This window comes from Scomber scombrus, chromosome 23, assembly GCF_963691925.1.
Source record: "Scomber scombrus chromosome 23, fScoSco1.1, whole genome shotgun sequence".
NCBI classification, from domain to species: domain Eukaryota; kingdom Metazoa; phylum Chordata; class Actinopteri; order Scombriformes; family Scombridae; genus Scomber; species Scomber scombrus.
Window position 1 is genome coordinate 15,696,215 of NC_084992.1, and position 12,377 is coordinate 15,708,591.

Here is a 12,377-nt window from a genome sequence, read left to right on the forward strand (position 1 = left end):
ACTGTGATTGCTCGCCCACTGGCTGCCTGTCCCCCAGCCTCTCTCCACTCCAGTCACTCAGGGAGAAAGAGGTCTGCTCCACTCTCCTCTCTCTCTCTGTGCTGCGCCCCGGCTCCGGTTTACTGAGTCACAAATGAGACAAAGTCAGCCAAAAAAAGTGGCGGAGACGGCATGACACTTCACGGTCGCTTCCAGATATTTTGTTCCACCAGCAAACACGTTGCTGCTAAATTTATGTTTGCATACCAGGCGTGCGTCAGGAAAAGGGGCTCACCCACCTTACATTCTTAAAGAAACACACTCCCGGGTCGTCACGCACTGATTTTCAGCTCGGTGCAGAAACAGCACAAGTGATGCTTAGTGGTTTGCTGATTGTGTGTGATGGTGGAGGTTTTAATGAGAGATAAGTGCATCCAACTCAAAGGCATGCATTTTGAGTATTAGCACATCTTTAGCCAGAGAGCATTCACACATAAAATCAGCAAAATTGCTGGTTATCTGAGTAAAGTAAGGTTTTTTTTATAGTTCTGAGGATTTCTGTTATGCAGAAAAGGTCTGGGTTAAATCTGCTCCCACTTGACATAATGATGCCAGACTTGTAGCCTACCTTGGTTCAGAGTTGCATCTGGTTCTATTGCTACTGGTTTCCTCTCAGTTTTCATTGGACCTCTGCAGAACATTTTGATCAGTACACCCGTAAACAAGACATGCACACATCAGCAGAACTCGTGTTTATATTCTGGAAGATTGTGTTTTGTGCAAGGACTTGAAACAAATTTTTGGCAATGCATCGGGTGCACATGCTGGAGAGTGAAGTCTAACCACAGGTTCTTTTAAAATTTGGTCCCATTTTCTAAGGCCCATTTGAGCTCAGGTGTATCAATGTCCAATGTTGGTTTTTGGGTAAGATAAACACGAGGTATTTTCAGGTCAGGTGCAACTCTTTGAACCCACGGAGAACTTTAGAGCATTATTATGCACATGTATATAAAGCTTTTGAGACTTTGTAAGACAGTTGGACCCTCAGAACCCTTCAAATCATGGTCAATCTCATCTGTACTTGAGCTGTCACAAAATCAACAACTATATGGCTTCTATTCCAAAACAATTCAGACTTGTGACTAATTTTAATCAGCCAAAAGATGAGCTAAACTTTGGATTCCACAACTGTGCTGTTAATTATTCACAGAACTGAATTATCCTGATTTATAAAGGTGAAACAATGCAACGGTCAATCTTAAACAGACAGTTAAATAAGTTGAAAAGCCAAATTATGCTCTCTATGCCCTATCCATCACATTAAGTGAACCATTCCGGTATACACAGGCTGCAGTTGAACCGTGTGGATCATGTAAACGCAGATGTTTGTGTGCTGTGCAGCTGAAGAGTGTGCCTACTTTTTTCACAACTTTAGATTTAGTCACAAGTATGAAATGCATTAGCCTTTTAAGTTGGGAGCCCAGCACTGCCAACCGTGTGCCATTTAAGGTCAAGAAGAGTTTTATCTGAATCAAGCTCTGACTGCTTGCTAACTGAGGTCAACTGGATGGAATGAAACTTTCATACTCTCGGCCTTCGCTGGCATGTGATTGAAATCCACTGTTGTTTCTGATTTACCTTGATGAGACCCATGTCATTCCTTTCCGGCTCCAATACAAATAGCAATTCCCTCCGTTTTTATACAGATTGTATTTTCTGTGCATTTAATGAAGGTCTGTGTTATATCTCTTGGCATGAATGCCTCCCACACTAAATGCTGGTCCAAAACAAGGTCAAATGCCAACCTGACCTGATTTGATTATAAACTTGAAAGAACAGTAAATGAACTCTACTCACGCTGTGAAAGAAGCAGTTACAGCTACTTATTTAGATTCTGTCATCTTTAGAAGTTAACTATTTCTACTGATTTACTGAGGACCACAACATTCTTCACCATAGGAAGAATTTCTATCATAATTGCTGGCTGGACTCGACAACTCCTCTTTCTTTTGATCCCATACCTTGATTAAACTAAGTGACATTAAGTTCTTTGAAGCTTAGCAGACAGTGGTAGGGCATTAAGACTTGCTTGTCGCTTTTGAAGCTCTCCAGGGCCACCATAATAACAATGTTCTGAAGAAATGTCATCTGTCCTCAGCCAAGCTCAAAGGGCTGAGGGAGATGCCCTTTGAGAGCAACACAATAGTACAGGTATGTATGGTATGAACTACCTGAATTGCCGTCTGACACGCAGGCTTGAATTAGACTTAATCTCTATTAACACACGAAGCACAGGAATGCAAATGTTTATTTCCCTCAGGAAAGGTTAGAAAAATCTTTACCTGAAGACTGAGGTGTGAATTGGGATCAGTTCCATCATACCTACCTGCTCGTACCACTCATCAAGAAACATCCAGTGTCTTTGAAAGGGCAAAGAATCATCTAGGAGCTTCTTGTTGAACTTTGACCACCACAGGCACCCTGAGAGCACCACAGACACCCCACAAAGTCAGAGAAAGCAGTAGATAATGCTTCGAGACACAAATAGTTTACATTCACTGTGACTGATGGGGCATAACTAAGCCACGTCCTCATGTTACAAATGCTGTTGCTCTTATTGATGGACATGTTCAGTGGGATCACTCGCTCAAAGCTCCCATCAGCAGAGTTACAAAATCACTGCCCCGGGCACTAATGTATTTTTAGGGGCTCTACAAGCTTAAATAGCATCTGTCAGTTGTTTGCTCAATAGATCTTACAGGGGACTTTACTGTGTGGGCAGACAAGTAAGGGGTTGAGACAGCAGCTAATGACAGTGTTTTAGCTGAGATCTTTTGTTTGAATGCAATGATGGGCTGGATGCTGGATACTCAGTGACACCTTTTTACACTCCAATGCCTTTTTGGAGGCAGCTGCCACCATCTTACTCTTCAGTTTATATGTAAACACAAAATACAAGTATGACTTTACAAGTGCAAAATAAGGCTGCAGTATGTACAGTGCATGTGTTGGTTTCCTAGCTAAACATACTTCTCGGAGGTCAGTGCCCCCCATATGACTAACCTAGTTGTCTCCCTTTAGCTGACACCAAACATAGCTGTTTGATCAGTGATATTTGGCCTGAGAGTCAAAGCGCTGCTTGTCACATGTGTTCAAAGAGAGGGCAGGAATTTGCCAGATACCAGCTAGAGAAAATGCCCTTCACGGGACACCAGGTTGCTTGTTTTTGCATTAAAGAGGCAGCTAACACTTTTTGAAAATGCAGGTTTCTTTCTCACAAAGCAAACATACCCAGAGCTGAAACTTTGTAATTAAAGGAAGATTAAAGCTTAGACATTTTGGGAAACACACTTGTTCACTTTCTTACCAAGAGGTTCATGACCAAATCACTACATCTCCAATGTCTTTAAACAAACAATACACAACAGTAGTAATTAGTGAGTTTTAGAGGTGCTCGTAGGCAGATTGGACTGAACCAGGCTAGCTGTTTCCAGGCTAGCTGCTAGCTAAGTTTAACGTCTAATGGCTGTAGCTTCATATTTAATGGACAAATATGACATTGGCATCAATCTTTTTCATATAACTCTTGGCAAAAAGGCAAAAAGAAATGTATTTACCAAAATGTCAAACTACTCTTTTAGTCCAAAAGTAAGTGGCACCTTATTATAGCTTAAGACCCCTCGGCATGCAGTTTACCACCACTTGGTTGCCTTTGTCATCTGTCACTGATTGCCTTTACGATTCTGTGGAATTTGGCACTGTATCTGTGTGTGTGTGTGTGTGTGTGTGTGTGTGTGTGTGTGTCTGTGTGTGTGTGTGTGTGTGTGTATGTGTGTGTGTCTGTCTGCCCATACTCTAGGACAGGAAAACTCTTGCCCTTGCTTGGCTGCAATGTCGCAGGAAGGCAATTTTTTTTCTTAGAATGGTAAAGTTGCTCACCCCTCATCCTAGGGAAAAAAATGCTCCTGGGAATTAGGGGCGGGGAGATTCGTAATGGTGCACTGGCACAAATGATCACTGTGCAACTGCCCCAATTAAAAAAGTGCTCACCGGATACAATTTAGGACGATGCATTGTTTCTAACATCATCAGTAAAAATCTGATTTATTGATACAAAATTATTAATAGAGACCCTTTATATGCCTTTATTATTTAAAAAATGTGACAAATCATATGGGACCAGTAATTTGATATTTACATTGATTCCTCCTCTCTAAACTGTTTCTTGAGTATGCTAGCATGCTATAGCTAAGTGGTGCACTGCTAAAATGTTTATACTCTAGAATTATGGTTCTGCACGTCGGAGAAAGTGGATTATTAAACTATTTTGACAGGAATTGTTTGGATCACGGAGCATATATACATGTAAAAGTTAATTTATGATTTCCCGTAGGCTTAAGAAATAAAATCAAACTCTCTGTACCGCTCTAATTTGAAAGCATCATTCTTTTGAATCACATCGTATGCATATTGTATTGTGTGGGTTGAATCACATCATGTCATGTCGCATCAAATCGCAATAGAGTTGAATTGTATCATAAAGCATTGGTAGTTGCTTCATGTATCTTTAATGTATCGGATCATTGGCAATGTATCGAGATGAGTACAGATCGCCCTCAGTGATGGAGACGCACATAACAACCGGAAATGCCAGGCTTGCTAAGGCTGTAGCGACCGATCTGTCTGTCAGCGCAGATCTATTTCAGCTACAGGCATCGCTTTCCATCGGGCATGTCACATCCACTGCATGCTGTCTACGGGCACCGTGCCACAAACCACCAGTCAAAAAAATGCAGACACTGGGCACAACACTCTTCACACTGTTGCCAATGATCAGTCAGCTTGTCTGAGAACCCAACAGTATAATTTATTCTTTCTTTTTTTAGGGATGTATCTAATTACATGGCTAAAACCAAATATGCTGCTGGCTGAATATTCATAAATTTGCCTAAACTATTTAGCGATGAATAACTTGAGCATCAAGTTCCACACAAGAAGATTAAGGCATCATACTACATAAATCCAGGATTTCCTGTCATCTAATGACAAAGTTAACCTGAGATACAGCATCTGATGTATCATCAACAGATTTTCCATGGATATTTCCGCTCAGCAAAAATCAGGAAAAAATAATGAAGCTACTGGTAAAAAACAAAAAACAGACAGTGCGGCATAAAAGATTGCTCTAATTTTGTAGATGAGGGTGTCTATTGTTTCAGTAAATCTGCTGCAAGATGGTAGCTGGCAGGAGAGTGGAGAAGCGTTATTTAAAGCATAGAGGACTGAACATCCCCTAGGATCAGTTTCATCTGCAAGGATTGGGCAAATACGTGCCTGAGGACGTTCTTCACATTCTCTTTCACTTCCTGTCTTAATGCTAGATTCTTTTTTTTATCCCAGCTTTTATGTATTGCCCGCTCATTTGATTAGCTTCCCCAACTTTTTCCTCTATTGTGTGAATCTCATTGTAATTTGTCAGGTGTTCCATTCGGCCGACAAACATGTGTGCTTGCTGTTGTGTCAGCACATCACAATTCATGTGACTCATCTCCTATATTTCCTGGAATATAAAAGAAAAAGTAATTGTTAAATGCGGATGGCAAGCACTGAGGGTCATGCAATACTCAAGGCATTGCAAGCCCAGACCTCACAGTAAATTCAGCTCCTGCCAGTGTGGTCGCTTCGAATTTCAGCATCTTGTACTGCGCTGCAGACTCTGGCTACCCGTAGAGACCACCTGGGCAGAGGTCTTGCTGGGTGCATGTTTTCTGTTGACTATGTACGTGTGTGAAAGAGAGAAAAAGACGGGGAACGAGAGGGTAATGACAGACAGCTTGGCCAGGCTGTCAACTGCCACTCGGTTCCCATTACGACTCCTCTCATGTCCAAGCCCTGTTCCCTTGGTTTCTCCAAACTCCTGCACGCCTCAGGTACTGTTTTTGAGGCCAGCTGAATGTCCATCTGACAGAGAGACTGCAAAGGAAAAGCCCGGAGAGAAAGCAGAAATGAAGCAAGGGCCCATTTCCCACGTTGTTCTTGGCTCCTGTATGCCCCCGAAGACTTAAGCGAACACTTCCAAAACAAAGAGATTGTCTGTGTAGGTGCCCAAATAGCCAACCCACGCATATATGCACACTTGCACACAGACAGAGACACACTCACACGCTGGGACATAAAAAATGTTATTCTAATTCCTTCTAAGTGCCTATTTAAGCAGCTGTTTTCTGTAAACACTGACTCGGACAGCAGAGCCTGGACATTTGCTTTTGGATCCTTCTTAATTATATCATAATTGCAGGGACTCGTTGTCAGCAACATCACCCACAAAATATCGCTGTGATTTGCTGCCCCTTTGCCAGCACAAACAGCAACCCTGTTAATCCCAGTGCGGCTCTGTGAAAATGGCTTGTGACGGGATATTGTTGAAACATGGCAGGGTCATGTGGGACGGTGTCCAAGGCACACGAAGGAAAGCCTTCTGTGGTTGTTGTCTCATCTCCCATCTGACCAACTCAAAGTATGTGCTCATTGACCGGATTAGCAATTTTATCTGTGCCTGCCTCACAGGTCAGCATCCAGTGTGGTGCTCTTCCAACAACGCAACATGAGACTTTTTTTTTTTTCTTGCCTCCCTGAGAAAATCATTAATGAAAATCATCATCAGGGTAAAAGCGAGGCCAAGGTGTGGTCCCCCACAAATAAAGAGGATCCTATTTTCAAAGTAAAAACGGTCACATACTGACCTTTTCTCACACTTTTAACCTTGTATAGCTGTTGACTCATTTTCTGAGTTGATCCTCTCAGTGGGAAATGTGGACGGTTAACTTGGATGTCTTAGCTAATGAGACGGAGTCATTATTTGAGGATTACATCCAACAGGTGCACAGAGCCCTGCTTAACAAGACTCTTCTTGTCTATATTGTTGCTATAAATCTGTGGTTCCTGCACTGCTAAACACACATTGTCTACATAGATCTGATGTTTATTAGAGGCTGAAGTAATGGTTATTTCAAGAGGATTGCCATCATCTTATAAAGATGTAATTCATTTCTGCATGCACCACTTCTCCAGCTCTGTGGTTGGTTTGATGCTGGGACTAATAACAGTGCCAAATTTGTCAGCAGGATTACAATTTTTTTTTTTTTGTAATTTTGGTCCCAGATGTTGAAATTCTGGTGTAAATTCACAAAGAAAACAGCCAATAGTTAGTCAACCCCTACTTGATCAAAAAGACAGCCAGACATTTCTCAACAATGGCTGCGCTGCTTGTTTAATGTCCTCTTCCTGTTGTTCCGGTAAATCCCACAATAATTATATTGCGATATGTTTTCCAACTGCTTCGTTGATTATTAAGCTCATTTAATAAAACTGTTTAATTCTAAACAGAGCCAAAGGGTTTTGTTTTGACATGACTCAACACATGCAGGGATAAAAAAATAATGGGTGGCTTTTAGCAAACAGCTGCAATCATGACATCAATGCTGTAGGCCATAAATGATTATGTTATTATATTATTGTGTGTGCAAATGAATCAGTCACAAGACTTGCAAAGGTAAAAACGTTGACAAACATGTTAGAACACTATCTATCTGTAAGAGAAGGTATTTAACCTTTATCTATTTTGAATTCAAATGTGTAGTGTGCCTGTAGTTTGACTAAATGATTCATAACTCCACTTTATTAGTTTATCTTAATTACTACGACACATTTCTTGAAATTATGCTCCATATTCCAAAACTCATCATGCTCATCTGCACAAACTTCAAAACCAAACTCTCCACTTAAAATCATGTGATCTTACATTTAAACCAACCTTTGCCTTGAGACACACTACAAAACAGCCATTATACACTGGGGAGATCAATTCACAACACTGTAAAAAATAATGGTCTCTTTATTAACACATGTATGCACTTTCAAAATTTGCAATTCTTCAATATAATGTAGTAAAATAAACTGAAATTGAGTGAAAAAGTAAATGTACTGTAAAAATGTGCAGCTGATAAATAATGTAGAATGCAGTAAAATCATTTCCATGTATTTACCAAAAAAAAACTAATGGAAAAAAACAGTTTGTACATAAAGAAAGAAATCAGGAGTTATTCTGCTTAAGTTTTATGTTCATCCATTGCTTCAAAACAAGTGGACTGACCCTGGGTCCTGTTATCTATCCTGAGATTCTGATTGGTGTGTGAACAATTTTGACTCTCAGTGTTTCCACCTAGTGAACTGTGTGTTAATTGGGTTCCAGCTGTGATGACGTGAGTTAATGATATTGAATGCCAGTGCTCTCTGAACAAGCACAGGAGTGAAATGAGGGGTTTATAGTTTTGAGAAATGGGTCTGTCTTTTGGTAGATGGCGTCATAGTTTGGGATGTTTATTTAATAAGCCCAGTTATAATTTGTAAGCGATCGAGACAAAGTGTAATTTGTTCCACAGGTTTTATAGGTGTGATAGACAGTCCAGCAGTTTATTAGTCCTCTAGAATGCTATACTGTCTGACAGCAGGTGTATTTAAGGCATCAGCAGTGTAGAGTTAACCAAAGCATACCTCTGCACCAAAGACATGTCTCTGTCTTTCTCCCTTGCGTCTCTCCCTTTTTTCCTCTTGATCTAAAGAGCATGAAAGGACAGCCACTCTCCCACTGTCTTTCTCCTACTGTCTGCGCTCTTTCTTCATGCAGCGCCTCTGACTGTGTGTGATCCGGAGGTGTGACACTTTCCCAGTAGCCCACAGGTATCCGTTACCCAGCCAGGAGCCTTGGCACGCTGCCCACAGCCCTGCCTGTCTCGGAGGGCACAATAGAGGGATGCCGTGTGAGGATCTCCTCTCCAGTTCTGCTAGACTGTACAACCCCCCGCTGCCACCTGCACACCAGCATACCACAAGGGAAACAGGAGGGCAGAGCTTCCGTGATTGATCCCTCTTTTCATCTTGACTGTCTGTAGAAAGAGAAAAGGAGTAGAGACTTGGCTCAGATCATCACTGACCTGTTTCCTCTCATCTATATGTACTGATTGTCTCCTAAACCTCATTTTATATCCTGTATATATGTACCTATTGTTCCCTTGCATGTATGTTGCTTTAGTGCATCACTCAATACATCTCCAATTGTGTATGTGTCATTCTTACCAAATGAAAGAAGATGAAGAGTACTTTATCTACATAACAGGTAAATAAATCAACTAAATGTAGTTGTGGGTTTAACCAGGTACTCCCCATTTATTTTGCTTAAACATACCAGGTACCATTTTATGCATGCTTCACATTTGATACATAAAATCCAGCATGTGAAATATGTTATGATATAAAAAACAATCTTACTAGAAACATCATCAGTTACAGCACTGGGTGTAATGTATGTACTAATTAGAGTGGCCACAATTCTGGACCTAAACACTGACACTGTATGATAAGAGGTGTCAAAGACAGGAAATATTTGGGCAAGAAACCGGCTGTCAGCTTATGGGTTAAGAGTAATAACTTTGTCTACTTTGGTGCCATCTAGTGGCATATATCAGTAAATGCTAGAAAGATACACATTTTATATCAGCAATAAGTACATACAAAGTCCTTGATAACTGATTTGGTCATCAGGTAAAAGGTAAAACAAGTACATTGTTATCCATCATATCTGATTTAAATGTCTGATCAAATGATGTATTTTAGTTATTTAACAGTACATACATCAATATCAGTGTTTTCCCTATACAGTATGTTTGCAACCTATTAATTATATTGTCATTCTGATTGTTACCGCTGTTATTAGACATTTAGATTTTACGGTGATTTAAGAGAACTCAAGTCAGGACACTGAACCAAAGTGACCCTGATCAGGTGACTTTGAATTCAGAGTGAACAGTATTTACACAAGATGGGTAAAACTGCTCTGCCAAATGCAGGAACACAGCTATGTGGGGGTTTAATTAAAGTTTACCAATACAAAATAACTGAATTAATATTGGAAACCAATGTTCAAAAGATATGCAGTAAAATACTTAGATTTAGTGCTTCGCTGGTTCTGTCTGTTTAAATTTGACTTTTGTTAAGTGTAAACAGGTTGTTTATTTTAAAACATTCATGTTTTTATGCAAATGGACAGCTTCACCTTCAGGCACTCATAATGGGACATAAACATACTACATTTCCCACATTTTCATGTTTAAAATATGTGGAAGCCAGGGTAATCCTTTAAGACTATAACACATATCAGAAGGTATTACATCACAGGACAGTTATAGGCCAAACATTGCACCTCTTAAAACCCAATGGAAATGTTCACAGGAGATTTCGTCATCATTCTTGATCAACTGAATGTACTTTGCCTGGCATCGTATCACATAAGGCCAATCAAGGCAATGAATATGACGTGGACTATAAAATATGATTAGATCAATGTCCACCACAACGTGGCGTGTGCGTAGGTATGTGGGTGTGTGTAAGTATAGGATGGCCTATACAGTACGTCAGTGGATTGTCACTCGTTTTATAGTATATTTCTGATTCGTTATATACTCTTAATTCTTATAGTAAATTATTATAGGGACTTCCATCAGACAGAATCTTAACAAACTGTGGTTTAGTGTTGCCAACATTTTCATATGGGGCCTATTTGAGTTACAAAAAGGTTGAAAAATGGGCCCCAAGAGGTTAGTCTGCGGGATCCAGGATCCAAATGTGTTATCCATATTGGTTCAGTGAAGATTTTGACTAGAGCCCACATTTCCTCAAAAGGTTTCCAAATGTATGCACAGTAACTGGATTAACACTTCATTTACTTTTTTTTTTAACCCCTTTTTTAAAAATAACACATACAGAAATGCTGACCAGATATTCTGTAGATTCACTCCTCTACATAAATGAGCAATGACACATAAAAAACAGTGAAGTGCTCTCAAATTAGAAACAGGGCCATACATCTGGCTCTGATGAGCTACTGGCAAACATAAACCTGTTCGTCTATGGGTAAGACACTGACATGTGGTACTGTTCAGCCATTCAAGTAAGTAATCAGAAATTTATCAAGAGAGGTGTAAGTCTGGTCTAATTTCTTATATCAATTTCCAAGAATTACACAATAGCTCACAAATAGTATGAAAGCAAGTAAACAGCAACACTGGCTTTCTTTGCTGAAGAGCAAATGAAAAGAGTGACAGTGAATTCAAACTGAATTGGACAGTTTTTATGTTCAATATTTTCCTCCACTGAGCATACACGTGTGGTTAAAACTGAAAGAATTTATACTGGAAACCTTTTAAAGACATTACTCAGAAAATAATGTGCCAATCAAAGCCCCAAACATTAAAATCTAGAACAAAATATTTTGCTTTGTGGGCTATTTTACTGCAGATTAACTACCACTTAAATCATGAAGGCACTGCTACTATTTTCTTTATTGGCATCCTGCAGAAATAGGTGATCCAGATTTCATCCAGTTCTTATTTTTGACTTTGTTGCATATGAGGTGGATGGATAATGAGAGTGTATGCACATACTCTGTAACTCATTTTTAGACGATGGCTATTACATTTGAACTAAAAACCAGAGTTTATGACAAAAATGAATAACACAGGTAGATCCTGGATTATCAACCAATCAGGGAATTTATTGTCTTAACACCATGATGAACCCTTAAGGTAGCATGTTTTGGGTTTTTCTTTTGTGTGTGTGTGTGTGTGTGTGTTTTTTTTTTTTAATGTGGCCCTTAATATGATCAGCCTGTCTGAGCCAGTGTCCACATGATTTCCTGTATACTTTCGGCTGGATTACAAACTGAGCAAAGGAGGCGACTTCCCCCAGAGCTATATGAGCCCTCAAACGTCTCGGTTATGATAATTTGATTAATTTCACATTTATTTGGGAAAATGCAGCACTAAAGCAAGCTCATAACATCTGATATTAGAAGGACTTTAACGTGGGGTCCCCTGTTTTTTTTAGACGTTTTAGGACTTTTATTTTATTCTATTGTTGTGTGTGATGACGGTGCTGTTAAACGGTGCGTACATTTCTCAGGATCAATAAAGTATTTCTTATTTTTCTTATTAAAATTATTTCATGTACATACAGGATGGGGGTGTTGGTTGGTTGTATAATTACAATACTATGTGTGTGTAATGGGAGCCTTCAGTTAAGTTGTTGCCCTAAAGCCCCCCTGTAGGTGTGCACTTGTACTTATAGCTCATATGGCTATTTTCAGTTTCGTTATTACAAGAAAGAGTTTGGATAATGTAGGAATAGTGGGTTAAGTATTTTCAAATATTCTTCAGGCTTATTGTTGCCCAGACAGTCTGAACTCATAATGAAAAGCTTGTCATGTCACCAACTTATGAAATGTGAAGAAATGTTGCACCCTCAGTGATGATTTCATAGGAATTCCCCGACTAAACTTTTACCCC